At 30.4% G+C, this 19,814-nt stretch overlaps 1 long non-coding RNA gene across 6 annotated transcripts in view; it reads left to right on the plus strand.

Moving 5' to 3' along the window:
* The first annotated feature begins 4,724 nt into the window (after positions 1 to 4,724).
* Positions 4,725 to 19,814, plus strand: part of LOC139876902 (uncharacterized) — a 119,946-nt gene continuing 104,856 nt past the window's right edge. Inside the window, exons 1-6 of one of the 6 annotated variants that reach the window (XR_011768354.1) lie at positions 4,725 to 4,915; positions 5,231 to 5,328; positions 5,499 to 5,998; positions 6,368 to 6,426; positions 7,685 to 7,758; positions 8,547 to 9,265. This is a non-coding gene — a long non-coding RNA (uncharacterized lncRNA). Of the gene's footprint in view, positions 4,916 to 5,230; positions 5,329 to 5,488; positions 5,999 to 6,367; positions 6,427 to 7,684; positions 7,759 to 8,270; positions 8,422 to 8,546; positions 9,266 to 19,814 lie in introns of those variants that run through there. The other 5 variants (XR_011768355.1, XR_011768356.1, XR_011768359.1 and 2 more) reach the window with 5 other exon arrangements.

The raw sequence follows: 19,814 nt of genomic DNA on the forward strand, positions 1-19,814 counted from the left end.
ACATATATATATACACTTATTACTTTTCTTATTATGTTTACTCACTTAATATAATACCTACATAATACACATTCATACATACATACACACTTATATCTATAATGTATACATGTACATACGTACGTATGCATCCATGCATGCATGTGTGTCATTATCATTATTACTTACTAACCTTCCTTCATATATTACTAATCAAACCCTTTACTTTTATACTTTTTAAAAAAAATCTTTATCCTCTATATTTATTATAATAACTAAATCATAATAAGATCTTTATACTTTTCATTATCAAAATCTTTTATTGTCTAGCATAAAATCTTATCATTTTTATTTTACGTGTTCATATCGTTCTAAAGTTTAAACTCTTATATGTTTTCTTATATTTGTAATATTTATATCATAATATGATTTATAGATTTATAAAATTTAGAATCATATATATATATATATATATATATATATATATATATATATATATATATATATATATATATATATATATTCCCATTATATACATATACTTATATAGTTAACTTTAAGTTTTACTATAGATAAATATTCCATATTTATTTATGTTATATTGTATTCAATTTCGAGAACATAATTCAAATTAGACATTGTATAAGTAACACACAAGCTCACGTGCATGTGCATACCAAGTCATGATTCGAACCAGTTTGAAGGTTTGCAAGTTTCAATAAACTCCTTTTTATGTTTTAACCAAACCAATCACTTTATCCATGTACATAATCATATACATAGTAATATGACATTAAGTATTTAAGTTTGAATCAAGAACACAAGTTAGGATTTATACCTTTATTTTGAACGATTTAGGCGAGTGATCGAAAGGGGTTTAATTCTGTGGGTCTCGGCTTCGAAAGTAAAGTAAGCAACAACAACATTGATTCAACAAGCAATGGAAAAAGACCACAAAGCAAGAGAAACCGACCAAAATTTGCAGTAAGAGTGGCTGCTATTCGAACAAGAAGGCAGCAGTTGTAGCTGCTTTAATTCGCAATAGAAACAGGAACGGTGATCGAGTAGAAGGGCAACAAAGTTGCAGCTACAGTTTGGTTATCGATGGGCAACAGAAGCAGCATCAAAGTGACCGAATTGGTGGTGGTCTTGGGTTGTTTCTCGGCTGTAACACATCAGCAAAATAACAACAGTTTATGATGGTTTTGCAGCAGGACCTGGTGGCGGTTGGGGGTGTTTTTCATGTGACGACCTGGAAATTTCCGACCAAAATTTAAACTTAATCTTTATATGAATTCGACACGATAAGCAAAGTTTGTAATGTTGAAGTCTTATAAACTTTGAACTGTGTTCATGCATACATTGACCTTTAAACTATTTATATGGATTCAGTGAACCTTTGACCATTCCCGATGATTCACGAACATTTGATTGTAAATAAATATATATATATATATATATATATATATATATATATATATATATATATATATATATATATATATATATATATATATATATATATATATATATATATATATATATATATATATATATGTAAATATGTATATAAATAAATATAAACAAAAGTATATATAATAAATTGAAATAATAAGTTATAATTTAATCATTAGAATTGAACATGTAAAATAATATACAAGGTAATAAAGAGATTGTTAAAATATAATTATTGTACTAACACTAATATTAATACTACTTTCATTATTAGTAATATTTATATCAATATTAATATTATTATTATTATTAATATAATATAAATACTATAATAAGAATAATTAAAAATTATAATTTAGTTGTAATGTAAATATTATTAATTATTATTATTATAAAAATAACACCATTTATTATTATTATTATTATTATTATTAAACAATTGTATTATTAATATGTTTATATTAATACAAGATGATAATAGATATATAATCACACGAGTTGTTTAACATCACAATCAGAACTGTACTAAACTTTTGAATATGTCTCTTACAATCCAAAATCAGATGACTATACATATCACTTTATATTTTTTTTATATTTTTTTCTGTACGATTAATTGATCCTGCAATCTTCTTCTATTATAAACCAGCCAATTATCATTTGATATTAGAGGAGTAGTTCAGTTCTTTCATCATCATTAACAATTATCACTTGTAGATACTTCAATCCAAACACCATAAACAAACCATCCAAACGAGCCAAGCACCATCCTTTTGTTGCTGTTTCTTTTGTTGTTTCAAACCGCCACGCTTACTGCCCATCTATTTCCCATTTTAAATCAAACCATGTTGAACATCACTGCTACTACTCACGAATATTGCTGCTATGATGCTATTTAAATCGGAAACCATCACCATCTGTTTACTACTTCTGTTCTTGCTGCTGTACGAAGAAAGTAAGAAAATTACTTCACTTATTCGATATTATATTTCCATTCCTATATTCATTTTTTTTAATCCGTTGCAACCAAACCCAATTAGGTTTCTCTTCCACTTCTCCTGCTTTGAATAAAATAGCCACCCAAAACAACAAAAATGTTGTTGCTTTCGTTTTATTTTTTTTCTCGCGAACACCATTAAAACATCTACAACCCAAGTAAACCCACATAAAAATCAACATCATTAACATTCTTGCTGTTGTTTTTCTATGGTTTCTACTCGGTAATAAAGCCATTGATGGAACGAAAATAAAAAAAATTATTGATGAAGCATGATTGTTTAAGTTCGCAGCCTAAGGTGTCGGTCAAGTTGAGGTATTAAGTATATAAATATCTCAATTTGTTATGCAAGTGGGACGGGTACAATGAAATGGCCGACCAAGATAATTGCTTTCTATATAATATTACTTGCTTTATTATTTTCGCTGCTCAAACTTTATTAAATTCCATCGGACTGAACCAACAACAAGGGAACGGGATTTGGACCGTGAGTTTGATATTGGGCCAAAATTTAATTGTTGTTGGGCTAATACAATTCTGACTGCCTTCAAGACCCGTTTAGGATGATGTAGAAACAATTAGGTTTTAAAGATGATAAGGTGTTTATGAATATGATAAGGGTCGTATGATGGTATGGTGAGTTAATGATCATGATGGTATTCGATCATGATAATGATAGTGATGATAATGATACATAGTACGGTGATGATTATGATATAACAATTCGATGATGATGGACTGTGTTTATGGCGATAATAATTGTGATGATGTTAGGGTGACATAGTCGAATGAAGATGATGACGATGATGGTTAAAACGATATGATGATGCTACAGCGGCTGCTTATTTTTTTCCTTTTTTCCTTCTCAGTCGACTTTTAATGGGAATACTTGTTTAGGCCTTGGGCCGTATTATTTCTTTTATAATTTGGAAATTGCAAGTTGGGCTTAGCATATTTCATACATGGGCCGTGATATTTTTTGTTGGGCTTGTGAAATTATTTTGGGGCCGAAGGAAGGCTGGGCCGAAATCACACATATAATTGTTGTTGGGCCGTAATTGTAGTTGGGCCATGGGTTGCTTGTTATAAGTTGAAGAAAATACAATAAAAATGATAAACAGTCTAGTACTCGATAAATAAATAATCGTGTGAATTTACATGAAATAAGTAACGGTTCAATGGTTTGGAGGGTGTTTGTTGAACGAGAAGTCATGAGTTCAAAACTGGGCAGAGGCATTATTTTTTTTTATTTTTTTTATCCAACCATGGAAGAACATATTTGAGGTAGTTTTCATTACCAAAGTATTATTATTATCATTATCATCATCATCATCATCATCATCATCATCATCATTATTATTATTATTATTATTATTATTATTATTATTATTATTATTATTATTATTATTATTATTATTATTATTATTATTATTTTTATTATTATTATTATTATTATTATTATTATTATTATTATTATTATAGATATATTAGTTATTATTATTATTACTATTATTATTATCATTATCAATTTTTTTTTTTGTAAGTAGCATTAATATAAAGATTTATCAATTTTACTAAAATTATCATTATTACTAAAATTATCATTAAGATTATTATTATTATTATCAATATTATTATTATTACAAATAAATATTTTCTATATAAGAGTATATTTATTACAACTACCATAATACTACATATAACTGTATATATTAAAATTATTTATATAAAAATTTACATATAGCAAATTATTGATTTTTAATATAATATTAATCATATATATATATATATATATATATATATATATATATATATATATATATATATATATATATATATATATATATATATATATATATATATATATATATATAACTATATAAGTATCAATTATTTTAAATATACATACAAATTTAATATCCCTCTTCTTATTAAAACAGAAGCTAAATTCAGTAATAATTTTTTCAAATAACTAATCTTGACCATCCAATCTAAGTAAACAAATAAATACAAACGTTGGATTAAATGTCGAAAAGATTATTACTTAATACATTTTTCAGTTACAATGACAAAGACAAAACTACCCTCTATTAACAATAATTTTACGTAAATCATTAGTATTTGTATTGAATTTAAATAAGACAAATTCAGATTTAAATTTAAATTTGAATAATAAATCAAGTCAAACGCCGCATTAGGAAATAATTAATTTTAATTAGCTGTTTCTAATAAATAAATGAATAATAATAGTCAATGAGATAACAAAAAACCCGTTACTTACGGATGAATTATATTTTCAATAATCAAATTATCTTCAATCAAAAATCAACACCACAATTTTCTTCTTCAATTTAAAACGTACCTCCCCTACAAAATCTCCTAATTTCAATCAATCATCTGGTTACGCCATATCATACAAAATGATTATCCCTAACTACACCATGATTATCCACGGATTCATAGTCTTTACATAAGGAAATCAAGGTACGTATTTTTTTGTTGTATTTGTTTAATTGGGTCCTGAACAATTAGTCTTTGTATTTTGTATTTAAATAATAGTTGGAAGAAGTGTTTGATTAGGAGGTTTACGTAGTGGCAAATGTTTTGATTAGGAGGTTTTGTATGTAAATATCAGTTTTTAATTTTTCTTCAATTTTGTATATTTTTCTCATTAGTATGTTTTAAGTATTCTGAAGAATGCTTATAATTATTTTTCTTTCCATTGTTTTTGAACTGATAAGTGTAATTGTACTTCAAATTGATGTATATAAATGTAAAATTGAGATTTTTTTTTTATAGATGTGGAATATGAAAAAAATGTGGAGAGTGGATGTGCTTTGATAATAGATATACTTGGTACCCTTTTCTCCGACCATTATTGATGCACCTATGAACAGGTTTGTACACCATCGTATGATCTATTTATATTTAAATGACATTCTGATTTACGGTTTTTACATTGAAATAGTTCTGGTGTAAAATTTGAATCTGTAAGTTTATATGCTACGTTTGAGATCCAAAATGATATATCCCCTGTTGAGATTTAAATTATTTAAGACTTTTATAGATACATGAAGATGCGGCAATTGTAAGGATGGAATTAAACGCCGAGCTTGCACTCAAATCATAATAATTATAAGTTAGGGACTGTTGAAGAAACCAGGAACCCGTGCATGTGGCGAATGAAGTGCGTCAGATTGACCAGGTGGTAAAAATACGATTAATCATTTTTTTAAAGTATTTTACTAAAGCTTAACCTAACAAAACATAATTGCAAGTGGGAATTTCAACCCACACGAGTCACTATCGTATGTAATATTAACAGCTATCCATTGGAAACAAGGTATCAACTTAAAAGAACTTATTTAAATGGGTTTTAAGTAGCTCGAAATGGAATGTCTTGGAGGTAAATGTTTTGGTTTCATAAGACGAAACAATTTTTACGACTCGGTATGCATGTAATAGAAGATAAGTAATTTCACCCTTTTTTCTTGCAGGTTTAGAGCAGATATGGTTATTAAGTCTAAGCATTATTAGTGGCTGGGTTGCGCACAAATGGATATTAATGTAAGTTGTGTTTCATTAGGGAAATTTTTACTGCCTTCTAAAAGTATGCAACTGTTTTGGTCATCTAACATATTTGTTACATTTGGTCTATGGGTTGTGATTTCATTTATTCAAAATTATTATTAAAGTAGTTAGACAAGGCACCTAACTGATAAACGTAAATTATGGTTGTGTTGATTTGGGGAAAATTACTAATTTTGACGATTACTAGCAACACTTATGTCGTGTTGTCTATGTGATTAGTTTTCTTTTTGCGATATAGATTTTATCCAATAGTAACGTCTAAGTGATTAGTTACCTTCGTGATTAACACTTACTTGACACTTGAAATTTTCTTATGTTTACATATTGAATGAATTTCTGCAATAGGTGCATAATGATAGGGATTAACAGGTCAACAATTTCTCGAAATGGATTGCATAACTAAGGTAATTTGCTTCCTCTTCCATTCATGATTACCGATGAATATGATTTTTTGTCACAATCAATTAAAATATTTATATTCTATGTGGGTGATTATGTGCTATTATGACTTTTTGTAATTTAAATAGTACCAAGTAATCATGACATAGATTTGGTCATAAAATGTTTAGAAATTGGTTATTTTTTTAACCACTAACACTACGTACTGGATGATGAAGTTACACTGTATTTTTTCTAATATAAAGAACAATAAGGAACCTAGGAGAAAGTGATGGTCCAACCTCTTCGATAATAAAACAAAGAGTGAACCTATGCCTAAAAATAGAGAGAGTGAGAGAGCATTGTCTTGAGAGTGAAAAGAAAGGGCAAGCGATAAAAGGATAGTCCCTCGTGCGTTTGAGAGATCTACTAGAAAACTGTGAGATTATTAGATCATTGTAGGTGATGGTGTAATTTTATTGGGCAAGACACTATGCTAATTGGTAGTAAATTTGTAAAGTAGTACTTTTTAATCTTAATGATGAAACAGTAGTTAAGTATTGTTTTATTTGGCCAAGAAATCTTCAAGACATGTATGGTATAAATATTGCTTTAATGATTTACTTGGCTCAAATTTGCATCGCTACAAAAAATTGTGGTTAAACGTGTTCTTAAACATATTACTTGCTTTCTGTTCATAGGTAGGGTTTAGGTACACCATACCATAACTATTGTGAGGATGCATATGATATACATCAAATGCCAGTTTCATTGAAACTCAAGTTATTTGAGATGTTTATGATGGATGTAGCGCTTAACTTTTTGAATTAATTGAAAACTAATCACATCCTTTATAATCGTTTAAAAGTATCTACATATCGATAGTTCAAATGAAGTTTATTTTAGTCTTTCATGCATTCTTCAAAAATCAATTTTCATCAATTTTTTATAATTTTGTGACTCATTATAATTGGTACCAACAATGTAAAGAATTTTATGTCTTCTATCAATATTTGTGTAAAATCAATAGCTCTATAACAATGAATTTTCTTACATAATCCCGCGAATTCGCGGATTTTTGACTAGTATAAGATATATAATCTAAGATATAATATATAATTTGTTCGATTACCATGATATGTGTTATATATATATATATATATATATATATATATATATATATATATATATATATATATATATATATATATATATATATATATATATATATATATATATATTCGATTACAACTATGTATATTAATAAATATACAAATGATATAGGTTCGTGAATCCGAGGCCAACCCTGCATTGTTCAGTGTCGTCATATGAATATTTTTACTACAAAATATTGTAGAGTGAGTTTCATTTGCTCCCTTTTTAAATGCTTTTGCAATATATATTTTTGGGACTGAGAATACATGCGCTGCTTTTATAAATGTTTTACGAAATAGACACAAGTAATCGAAACTACATTCTATGGTTGAATGATCGAAGCCGAATATGCCCCTTTTGCTTGGTAGCCTAAGAATTAGTAAACCAGTCTACTAATTGACGCGAATCCTAAAGATAGATCTATTGGGCCTAACAAACCCCATCCGTTATAGCGGATGCTTTAATACTTCGATGTTGTTTTATCATGTCCGATGGATGTCCCGGAATGATAGGGGATATTCTTATATGCATCTTGTTAATGTAGGTTACCAGGTGTTCAGTCCATATGAATGATTTTTTTTAAACACTTGCGAGTGTATGATTATTGAATAAAGGAAATCTTGTGGTCTATTATAATATTGAAAATGATTGATTATGATAAACTAATGAACTCACCAACCTTTTGGTTGACACTTGAAAGCATGTTTATTCTCAGGTATGAAAGAAATCTTCCGCTGTGCATTTGCTCATTTTAGAGATATTACTTGGAGTCATTCATGACATATTTCAAAAGACGTTGCATTCGAGTTATTGAGTTCATCAAGATTATTATTTAGTCAATTATTAGTTGGATAAATTATGAAATGGTATGCATGCCGTCAACATTCGATGTAATGAATGTTTGTCTTTTAAAAACGAATGCAATGTTTGTAAAATGTATCATATAGAGGAAGTACCTCGCGATGTAACCAAATGTAATGTATTCGTCCAGATGAATTAGGACGGGTCGTCTCATTTCAGCTGCAAAACAGTGGCCAAAAGTGGCGGTTGGTGATGGTTGAATGTGGCGGACAGCAGACAGAAAACGAGGTAGCAGCAGGGTGACAAACGGGAGGGTCTGGGCCTGTTTTGATCACGCAGACGCAGCAGAAAAAGTGCAGCAAAGCAGTCGACTTCTAGGCTATTTTGGGTGGTGAAAAATAGCAGAAACAGAGGGTGTTGGCGGCGGTTTGCAGCAGCAGAAAAAAGGCTGCAACTTGGGTCAAAAATCACAGCAGAATACCTGTTGTTTTGGGTCGAAAATAGCAGCAAAAAGCTGCTGTTTGGGTGACGGTTTGGGTTGCAGAAACACGCAGCAAAAGGTAGCAGTGGACTGCAGTAAATCGCAGCAGCTAAATGAGGTTGCGATGGTGATTTTTGATGGTGTTTGGAGGTTGAAAACTGCCGAACCAAATAAAAAACAAGGAGAAGGGAATTGTTGTAAATTTTTTTGTGATGCAATTTATGAGAGCTAGATGGGTGTTTATATAGTGCATGAGTTTAGTATTGGGATCAAACTCAAATTGCTCAAGATTAGCTATGGATTATTCTAGAATAGATTAGGATTGGGATTAATGAGTTGGGATTAGATTAGAATTCAAGCTTAGCATTTATCTTTTACTTGTATTGTTTTATTTTTATTTATTTAAAAAAAAAACAAGCCGCCCTTTTTTTATATATAATGTTAGTCCTTTTTTTTTTTTTTGCTGTATAATATGTATATGTATTTTATATATATATATATATATATATATAAATATATATATATATATATATATATATATATATATATATATATATATATATATATATATATATATATATATATTGTTTTTTTTTTGCTGTAATAATAATCTTTATCAACTTAATTATCACTAAAATAAATTTAAGTACATTTTTACTCTTTTTAATTAAATCCCTAACTTTTATTAAATTTTATTTATTTCCCAAATGTTTTATCATCTATATAAATGTCACATTTTTATTCATTACATATAGATAATTATAATATTACAGAAAAACATAAACTTTAATTTAACAGAGAGTGTCGACTAAAAGTTTACTATTTGGTCAACGTTTTGTCAATTAAAGTTTACGAGCACATAAACTTAAGGGCAAAATAGTAAAATAGAAATGGAAAAATGAGGGTCGTTATAGTACCTCCCCGTTAATGAAAACTTCGTCCCGAAGTTTTAATTAGACTTCTCGAATGCATCTACGGTTGAGAAGAGATGGGGATATTTTCGTCTCATTTGGTCTTCACGTTCCCAGGTATACTCGGGGCCTCTACGTGAATTCCAACGGATTTTGACAAAAGGAACTGTTGTCTTGTTTCAAGCGTTTGGATCTCACAATCCACAACTTCTACAGATTCTTCTATGAAGTGCATTTTATTATCAATGCGGAGGTAATTAAAAGGGATAACATGAGTGTCATCTGACTAGGTTTCCTTAAAAGGGATTGTGATATTTTAGTCGTACAAACATTTTAGTAAGTTGGACACCTGAAATGTGCAATGAACATTACTAAGTTTATTTGAAACCTTGAGCGTTTATGTCGCCATTAGGGCAGACAATCAGAGAGAAGTACTTGGAGATCACAGCCATGTAGTTTGATGAATGACTTGTGTTTGTTAGAGATGGTTCCAACTTCAAATTCCTGAAGGTAACCATAGACATGATACCTTTGGTTTTCAAGAAATGTCTAATGTGAATAGACGAAACGAGATTCCAGCTGAGAAGTCACTAATCAGGCATATCCTCAGAAATGTATGAAAGATTAATGAAAGATTATAATATGTGCGAACTTATTCTTGAAAAGAGTTTTTGAAAGCACATCTACAGAATGTATCTATAGCTATATGTTGAAATAGAGGTCGAAATTTATCTAGAGTCACATCTAGTTGTAACTAGTTTAGAGTAAACACATAGACATCATAAACAATTAAGGTAACTCCTTTAGAGAGGATAGCGAGGATCATAAGTTATATTTCTGATAGGAAACCGCACGAAAATGTGTGATCTCTTAATGAGAAAGACGTTCTCGCTCAGATGGCGAGTCGATCTATCATTCACCTATGAGTTTAAGTGCGGATGAGAATCAATGTGAATCATTGGCTATAAAAAAAATTATTTCCAACAGGTGAGGAAATCTCCGAAAAATACTTTCTTGTGTCAAAAAGAGATTAAATCATAAAATTGACGTTTTACGAGGTTGTTGTGATTTAGCCGTGAGATATTAGGAGTAAAATCTTCTCAACGGTCAACCTTACTAAGGGAAAATTTACTGAGAACATAGAGTTTTGAATGATGAACTCAATGGTAAGTTTCGAAGAGCAAGAGGAATTGTGATTACTACGTGGTGTAGAATAATATGAAAATTTTTATATAAACAAGCAATGAAAGTTTTTACAGAAGTTCGAGTCGTTTAAGGTGACAATTAAAAAAGGAAACGAAGTTCTTAGTAAAACTAGAGTTATGTACAACATGTACTATTTTAAGTAAAATATCTTTTGAATTGATTTGAAAAAGTGAGAGTATAATTTTATATGTACTAGTCAAAATAAATAAAGGTAAATTTTGCTTACTTTATTATATAAATATATACAATTTATAAAATTTGCACGAATGGCGGTATATAAATTTATAAAATTTCGAGAGGATTGCACAGTAAAATAGTGTATGTAAAATTTTGGCAAACAGAATTTTTATATTTGGAGAAAGACTAAGAAAAATTGAGTGAAAGATCTTGAAAATTTCGGGTGATATTTGAGCAAAAATGTTACGAGGAAATGATAACTATTGAATTTTAGTGTGGTTGATGACTAATATAAGTTCTTAGAATTCAAAATATTCATGTGTGAAGCTATTGCCGTCAAGTGAGATATGATGTGATAGAGTTTGAGAACGTGATAGTGAATGTGGTGTTTATAATATCTTCGTTTGAATATTCAAATGAAAATCTTGCGAGTGGTCGTCGCTTATCTTCGACGGGTTTCCTAATGGGTTTATGAAAATCTACACTAGGAGCGTAATTGCAGATAACGGGAGGCATGCTTCAAAGAAGTTTCGGGGGTGTCACTTCATGTCACTCAAGAACATGCATCCTTCCTTCCAGCGGGGATGTGATAATTAAGCGTCAAAGAGATAAGTTGTTTAAGAAAGAAAGAATGCAAAGCTTTACAACTTTTATGGCATAGGAGAATTTATTAATCTACTCATGGGTATGAGATAGATAGTTTGATCGTAACGATCTCTTCGTATATCTATAAATCAGATGATAATTACCCTTCGTGTAATAACATTGAGATTTTTGAATGAATGGCTTGGAAATTTTTCTTTGATTCACTTTCTATTCCATATGTCATGATATTGGAATTTCTATATGAGTTACCGTAATATAATCACGTTGGCCAAGCGTCATTATATTTCACTAATTCATACTTCCACTTCAATATCACCTCATAAGGTCAGGACACGTGATCAAACTTAGATAGTTGACGTGGGAATGTTGAGTCATGAGTGACATTCCTTAGCGTGAGTCAAAGAATACTTTGAATCACAATGGCGAAGTCAGGCCATAAGATATGCATGGATATGATAACAATCACATACTAACCGATCCTTTATAGTCGGGATCAGGCAAGATGATAGGGTTTTGGCTTGATATCCTTAGAAAAAGATACAGAATATCAACAGAGGTAAAAGCAGGAAGTAAGATGAAATGGCAGTATAAAGAAAGCTCTTAAAATTAAGGCAGGAAAGGTTATAGTCCTATAGATTGCTAAGGCACCTAACTAACACATAAGGCACACATAAAATGCAATCCTGGTTCTCTATAACAAGCCTGGCTCTGATACCACTCTGTCATACCCCCAAATAGGGCCGGGGAAATATCACAACACAAGTATGTATAAACGAGAACGACTCTAAATGAGACGTTTTAATTAAAACCAATGTATTAACGCAGCGGAAAGTAATAAGTCATTACAATTGTAATCTTAAATGATTTAATGCAATAATATGAATGTATAAATGCAGACTTCAAAAGCAGCAAAGTCCAAATAGCAAATAATCTTTAGCAATCTTCACCTGAGACAAAACATGCTTAAAGTGTCAACCAAAAATGGTTGAGTGAACAACATAGGTTTAATAATCATGACAAGTTTTTAGACCACAAGATTTAGTTATAAAGATTAATCAGTTTGTTAGTAGTGCTGAGGTATATGATATCGAAACTAACCATAAGTTACCCTAAACACATCACGTTCGTGTCGTTGAATCATTATTATGTATCCATTGACCAGCGGTCATCCGGATAGAGACGTCACTCTCAATAGCGCTATTCACAATAACTAACCTTGCCAAAATTTTAGCAACTAACGATATCATGGCAGGGATTTAGCATGAATCAAAGCATGTTAGCACAGTTTGAACTAATCAAAATAAAGTTTTCATGTACTCGTGTCTAAGCGTAAAACAGTTTAAAAGCAAGCATGTGTCTCACCCCAAAAGTTCAAAATAAATAATAGAAACAGTTAAAAAGTGGGGCTATGAAGTTCACCTTAGTAGCAAGTAGATATTTCACGCAAGTAGTAAGAAGGGAGTATGTGCTCGGAGTTCTCAACCTAGAGATATAATGTTCAATTAGTTAATGTCTAGTAGACATAAAGTTTGTTTATTAATATAGCAACCTATATTAACAGTGACGGTTTTCGAGAAAAGTTACTATTTCTCAAAAGTTTCTATATTTGGAAACCTACTATTTATGGAAAGCTTCCACTCATAGTAAGCTTCTAGTTTAAGAATGTTCGGGTTATAATTCTTAGCAAAGATGTTGTACAATCTCGCCCAAACTTTGTTGCTACCATGCAAGTCACTTGAATGATCTATTGTTATCGAGCGACCTAGGATCTCTTGACCAGAATTTAAGTCTTGGCATTCGAGATCTACAAGCGTCCCCAAAATGGTAACAAGGATCACCCTAGGCCACAAGTAGCGGGGATGTTTGTAGACTTTGTACATTATCTGTAATTATAACCTTCACGTTATAGGTGTATACACATAACTAATTTATTAAGATACTTATTAGTTATATATATATATATATATATATATATATATATATATATATATATATATATATATATATATATATATATATATATATATATAAGTGATAATATACTTAGTGTAATTAAGTGTTACAATATAGTTAAGTGTATAAGTTATACTAATAATAGTATTATTATTCAATTAATCAACTATTATGTATACTTATCATTATGTTACATATAAAAATATACACCTAAGTGACACTTATATATATATATATATATATATATATATATATATATATATATATATATATATATATATATATATATATATATATATATATATATATATATATATTCTTTATTTATGATCATACATGTTCATAACTATATAGTATATATATTAGGTGTAGGTGTTACATATGTAGTGACCCGAACTTTTTCATGTTTATATATATTATTTAAGACTGATATTTACATGATTAAATGTTTCCAACATGTTAAGCAATCAAACTTGTTAAGACTTGATTAATTGAAATATGTTTCATATAGACAATTGACCACCCAAGTTGACCGGTGATTCACGAACGTTAAAACTTGTAAAAACTATATGATGACATATATATGGTTATATATATAGTTAACATGTTTTTATTATAATTATGTATCTCATTAGGTATTTTAACAATGAGTTATATACATAAAAATGAGACTATTAATTTAAGAAACTCGAAAACGATATATATAACGATTATCATTATAACGATGTCTTACTAGGTACATATGAATCATATTAAGATATTGATACACTTGGTTAATTATGTTAAATGATAAGTAAATATATTATTAAGTGTATTAACAATGAAATACATATGTAAAAATAAGACTACTAACTTAATGATTAACGAGACATATATGTAACGATTATCGTTGTAACGACATTTAACTGTATATACATCATACTAAGATATATTATATATCATAATATCATGATAATATAACAATTTAACATCTCACTTGTTATAATAAACAATGGGTTAACAACATTCAACAAGATCGTTAACCTAAAGGTTTCAAAACAACATTTACATGTAACGACTAACGATGGCTTAACGACTCAGTTAAAATGTATATACATGTAGTGTTTTAATATGTATTCATACACTTTTGAAAGACTTCAAGACACTTATCAAAATACTTCTACTTAACAAAAATGCTTACAATTACATCCTCGTTCAGTTTCATCAACAATTCTACTCGTATGCACCCGTATTCGTACTCGTACAATACACAGCTTTTAGATGTATGTACTATTGGTATATACACTCCAATGATCAGCTCTTAGCAGCCCATGTGAGTCACCTAACACATGTGGGAACCATCATTTGGCAACTAGCATGAAATATCTCATAAAATTACAAAAATATGAGTAATCATTCATGACTTATTTACATGAAAACAAAATTACATATCCTTTATATCTAATCCATACACCAACGACCAAAAACACCTACAAACACTTTCATTCTTCAATTTTCTTCATCTAATTGATCTCTCTCAAGTTCTATCTTCAAGTTCTAAGTGTTCTTCATATATTCTACAAGTTCTAGTTACATAAAATCAAGAATACTTTCAAGTTTGCTAGCTCACTTCCAATCTTGTAAGGTGATCATCCAACCTCAAGAAATCTTTGTTTCTTACAGTAGGTTATCATTCTAATACAAGGTAATAATCATATTTAAAATTTGATTCAATTTCTATAACTATAAAAATCTTATTTCAAGTGATGATCTTACTTGAACTTGTTTTCGTGTCATGATTCTGCTTCAAGAACTTCGAGCCATCCAAGGATCCGTTGAAGCTAGATCCATTTTTCTCTTTTCCAGTAAGTTTATCCAAGGAACTTAAGGTAGTAATGATGTTCATAACATCATTCGATTCATACATATAAAGCTATCTTATTCGAAGGTTTAAACTTGTAATCACTAGAACATAGTTTAGTTAATTCTAAACTTGTTCGCAAACAAAAGTTAATCCTTCTAACTTGACTTTTAAAATCAACTAAACACATGTTCTATATCTATATGATATGATAACTTAATGATTTAAAACCTGGAAACACGAAAAACACCGTAAAATCGGATTTACGCCGTCGTAGTAACACCGCGGGCTGTTTTGGGTTAGTTAATTAAAAACTATGATAAACTTTGATTTAAAAGTTTTTATTCTGAGAAAATGATTTTTATTATGAACATGAAACTATATCCAAAAATTATGGTTAAACTCAAAGTGGAAGTATGTTTTCTAAAATGGTCATCTAGACGTCGTTCTTTCGACTGAAATGACTACCTTTACAAAAACGACTTGTAACTTATTTTTTCGACTATAAACCTATACTTTTTCTGTTTAGATTCATAAAATATAGTTCAATATGAAATCATAGCAATTTGGTTCACTCAAAACGGATTTAAAATGAAGAAGTTATGGGTAAAACAAGATTGGATAATTTTTCTCATTTTAGCTACGTGAAAATTGGTAACAATTCTATTCCAACCATAACTTAATCAACTTGTATTGTATATTATGTAATCTTGAGATACCATAGACACATATACAATATTTCGACCTATCATGTCGACACATCTATATATATTTCGGAACAACCATAGACACTCTATTTGTGAATGTTGGAGTTAGCTATACAGGGTTGAGGTTAATTCCAAAATATATATAGTTTGAGTTGTGATCAATACTGAGATACGTATACACTGGGTCGTGGATTGATTCAAGATAATATTTATCGATTTATTTCTGTACATCTAACTGTGGACAACTAGTTGTAGGTTACTAACGAGGACAGCTGACTTAATAAACTTAAAACATCAAAATATATTAAAAGTGTTGTAAATATATTTTGAACATACTTTGATATATATGTATATATTGTTATAGGTTCGTGAATCAACCAGTGGCCAAGTCTTACTTCCCGACGAAGTAAAAATCTGTGAAAGTGAGTTATAGTCCCACTTTTAAAATCTAATATTTTTGGGATGAGAATACATGCAGGTTTTATAATTGATTTACAAAATAGACACAAGTACGTGAAACTACATTCTATGGTTGAATTATTGAAATCGAATATGCCCCTTTTTATTAAGTCTGGTAATCTAAGAATTAGGGAACAGACACCCTAATTGACGCGAATCCTAAAGATAGATCTATTGGGCCTAACAAACCCCATTCAAAGTACCGGATGCTTTAGTACTTCGAAATTTATATCATATCCGAAGGGTGTCCCGGAATGATGGGGATATTCTTATATATGCATCTTGTTAATGTCGGTTACCAGGTGTTCACCATATGAATGATTTTTATCTCTATGTATGGGATGTGTATTGAAATATGAAATCTTGTGGTCTATTATTATGATTTGATATATATAGGTTAAACCTATAACTCACCAACATTTTTGTTGACGTTTTAAGCATGTTTATTCTCAGGTGATTATTAAGAGCTTCCGCTGTCGCATACTTAAATAAGGACGAGATTTGGAGTCCATGTTTGTATGATATTGTGTAAAAGCTGCATTCAAGAAACTTATTTTGTTGTAACATATTTGTATTGTAAACCATTATGTAATGGTCGTGTGTAAACAGGATATTTTAGATTATCATTATTTGATAATCTACGTAAAGCTTTTTAAATCTTTATTGATGAAATAAAGGTTATGGTTTGTTTTAAAATGAATGCAGTCTTTGAAAAACGTCTCATATAGAGGTCAAAACCTCGCAACGAAATCAATTAATATGGAACGTTTTTAATCAATAAGAACGGGACATTTCAGTTGGTATCCGAGCGTTGGCTTAGAGAACCAGAATTTTGCATTAGTGTGTCTTATCGAGTTTGTTAGGATGCATTAGTGAGTCTGGACTTCGACCGTGTTTACTTGAAAAATGATTGCTTAATAAATTTTGTTGGAAACTATATATTTTTAACATGTGAATATTATGTGATATATTAATCTCTTAACGCGTTTGATATTATGTGATAGATGTCTACCTCTAGAACAAGTCCCATTGACTCACCTAATAATAATGAAGAGTCAAATGTAAATTGGAATGATTCGTGGACTGATTCACAAGTTCCCGAAGAGGAACCGGAAGAAGAGTGGGAACCGGAAGAAGAATCGGAACCGGAAGAAGAATCGGAACCGGATGAAGAAATAGAACCGGTGGGGGAAATAATAAAACGGTTAAGTAAAAGAAAATCCTCAACCAACCGACCAAGGTTAATTATGGTCAATGGTGTTTCCGCCAAGGAAGCAAAATATTGGGAGGATTACCAATTCTTCGATGAATCGGATTCCGACGAGAATTCCGATGATGTTATAGAAATTACCCCAACTGAATTTAAAAAAGCAAAAGAAAATAATAAGGAAAAGGGCATAAAAATAGAGAAATCTAATTCCAACCCCGATGAACTTTATATGTATCGTCAACCCCCGAAGTCCTTAAGTTGTAACAATGACCCGGGAACCTCTAAACCACCAGGTTTTTCTAAACCAATGTGGAAAACGACGGCTCGTATTAGGGGAACATCATATATCCATAGAAACTTGGCAAAACGAACCAAAACCAAAGAAGAAGAAACAAGCGAGTCGGAATAAGATAGTTGTATTCGTGTGGTGTAATATATGTAATATAGTGTGCTTATGCTTTATGATATATGTAAAAATTGCTTGTATTAATAAGTATTTTTTTTTATAAATCTAACTCTTGTCTATTTTACAGTATAAAAACACAAAATGGATAGACAACCCAATATTTTAAGAGACCTACCCGGAGACATGATTGATGAAATCTTGTCTAGAGTCGGTCAGAATTCTTCGGCACAACTATTTAAGGCGAGATCAGTTTGTAAGACATTTGAAGAATGTTCCAAGAATGCCTTGGTTTATAAAAGGCTTTCGTTCGAAAGATGGGGGATATCACATTGGGAAATTCATAAGTTACGATGTGTTTACTTTGACGCATATATTGCGGGGAACCCAAATGCTATTTTACGCAATGGGTTAAGAAATTATTTTGACTCAATATATCCGAATATTAGACTTCGTGATTTAGAAAAAGCGGCTAACATGCAACATAAAGAAGCATGTTATGCTTACGGATTAGTAATGTTCGCTTCTCACCAAAGTGAGAACAAGAACATCGGGCTACAACTATTAAACAAAACGTTTCCACAAGTGACGGAGTCGGTAATTGGGGTAAGAAATGAGGTTTTTAGATTGTTATGGGACTGTTGGACATTACGTAACCCTCGTCCCTTTGACGACGTTACAACACGATGTCTTATCAACGGCCATAACAGTTATGTTCCACAAGACCAAGGATGGGAAGTAATCCTAGCAAAACCAGAATGCATGACTTGTTTCTGGATGTATGAATTACGTGTCTTTATTGCCTTTGCTGAACGACTTGTGTACTAGCTAGAATTATCTTCACAACCATCTTGTATCAAATTTATTGTGTGCTATATTTCAAGCTATATGTAAAATAAGCGGTATTGTAAGTTTGTAAAATATTGTGTAAAAGTTTGAACACGAAATATTATTATAATCAGTTTTTCATATAGAATTGTAGTAGTTGAATTGTATATTAGCTACTAAGTATGAACTTAACGGGTAGGTACTACCCGAATTTAAACTTATAAAACGCTAATATGAAGAAAAAGCTTTTATAAATGAGTTCATATTATGCTACGAAATACTATTAACTACTCTTAATATTCTGTATGATTAACTTGTTCCATTTGACTATTTTGAAGGAAATGGCACCGACTACTCGACACACCGTGAATATGAATGAAGAGGAATTCCGTACTTTTCTAGCTTCAAACATAGCCGCAGTACAGGCTGCGCTACATACCAATAATAACCTTGGATCTAGCAGTACAGGAAATCGTGTAGGATGCACCTACAAAGAATTCACTGCCTGCAAACCTTTGGAATTTGATGGAACCGAAGGACCGATCGGATTGAAACGGTGGACCGAGAAGGTCGAATCGGTGTTTGCCATAAGTAAGTGTACTGAAGAGGACAAAGTGAAGTACGCTACGCATACCTTCACAGGTTCTGCGTTAACATGGTGGAATACCTATCTAGAG

The sequence above is a fragment of the Rutidosis leptorrhynchoides genome, chromosome 11 (genome assembly GCF_046630445.1).
Source record: "Rutidosis leptorrhynchoides isolate AG116_Rl617_1_P2 chromosome 11, CSIRO_AGI_Rlap_v1, whole genome shotgun sequence".
NCBI lineage: Eukaryota > Viridiplantae > Streptophyta > Magnoliopsida > Asterales > Asteraceae > Rutidosis > Rutidosis leptorrhynchoides.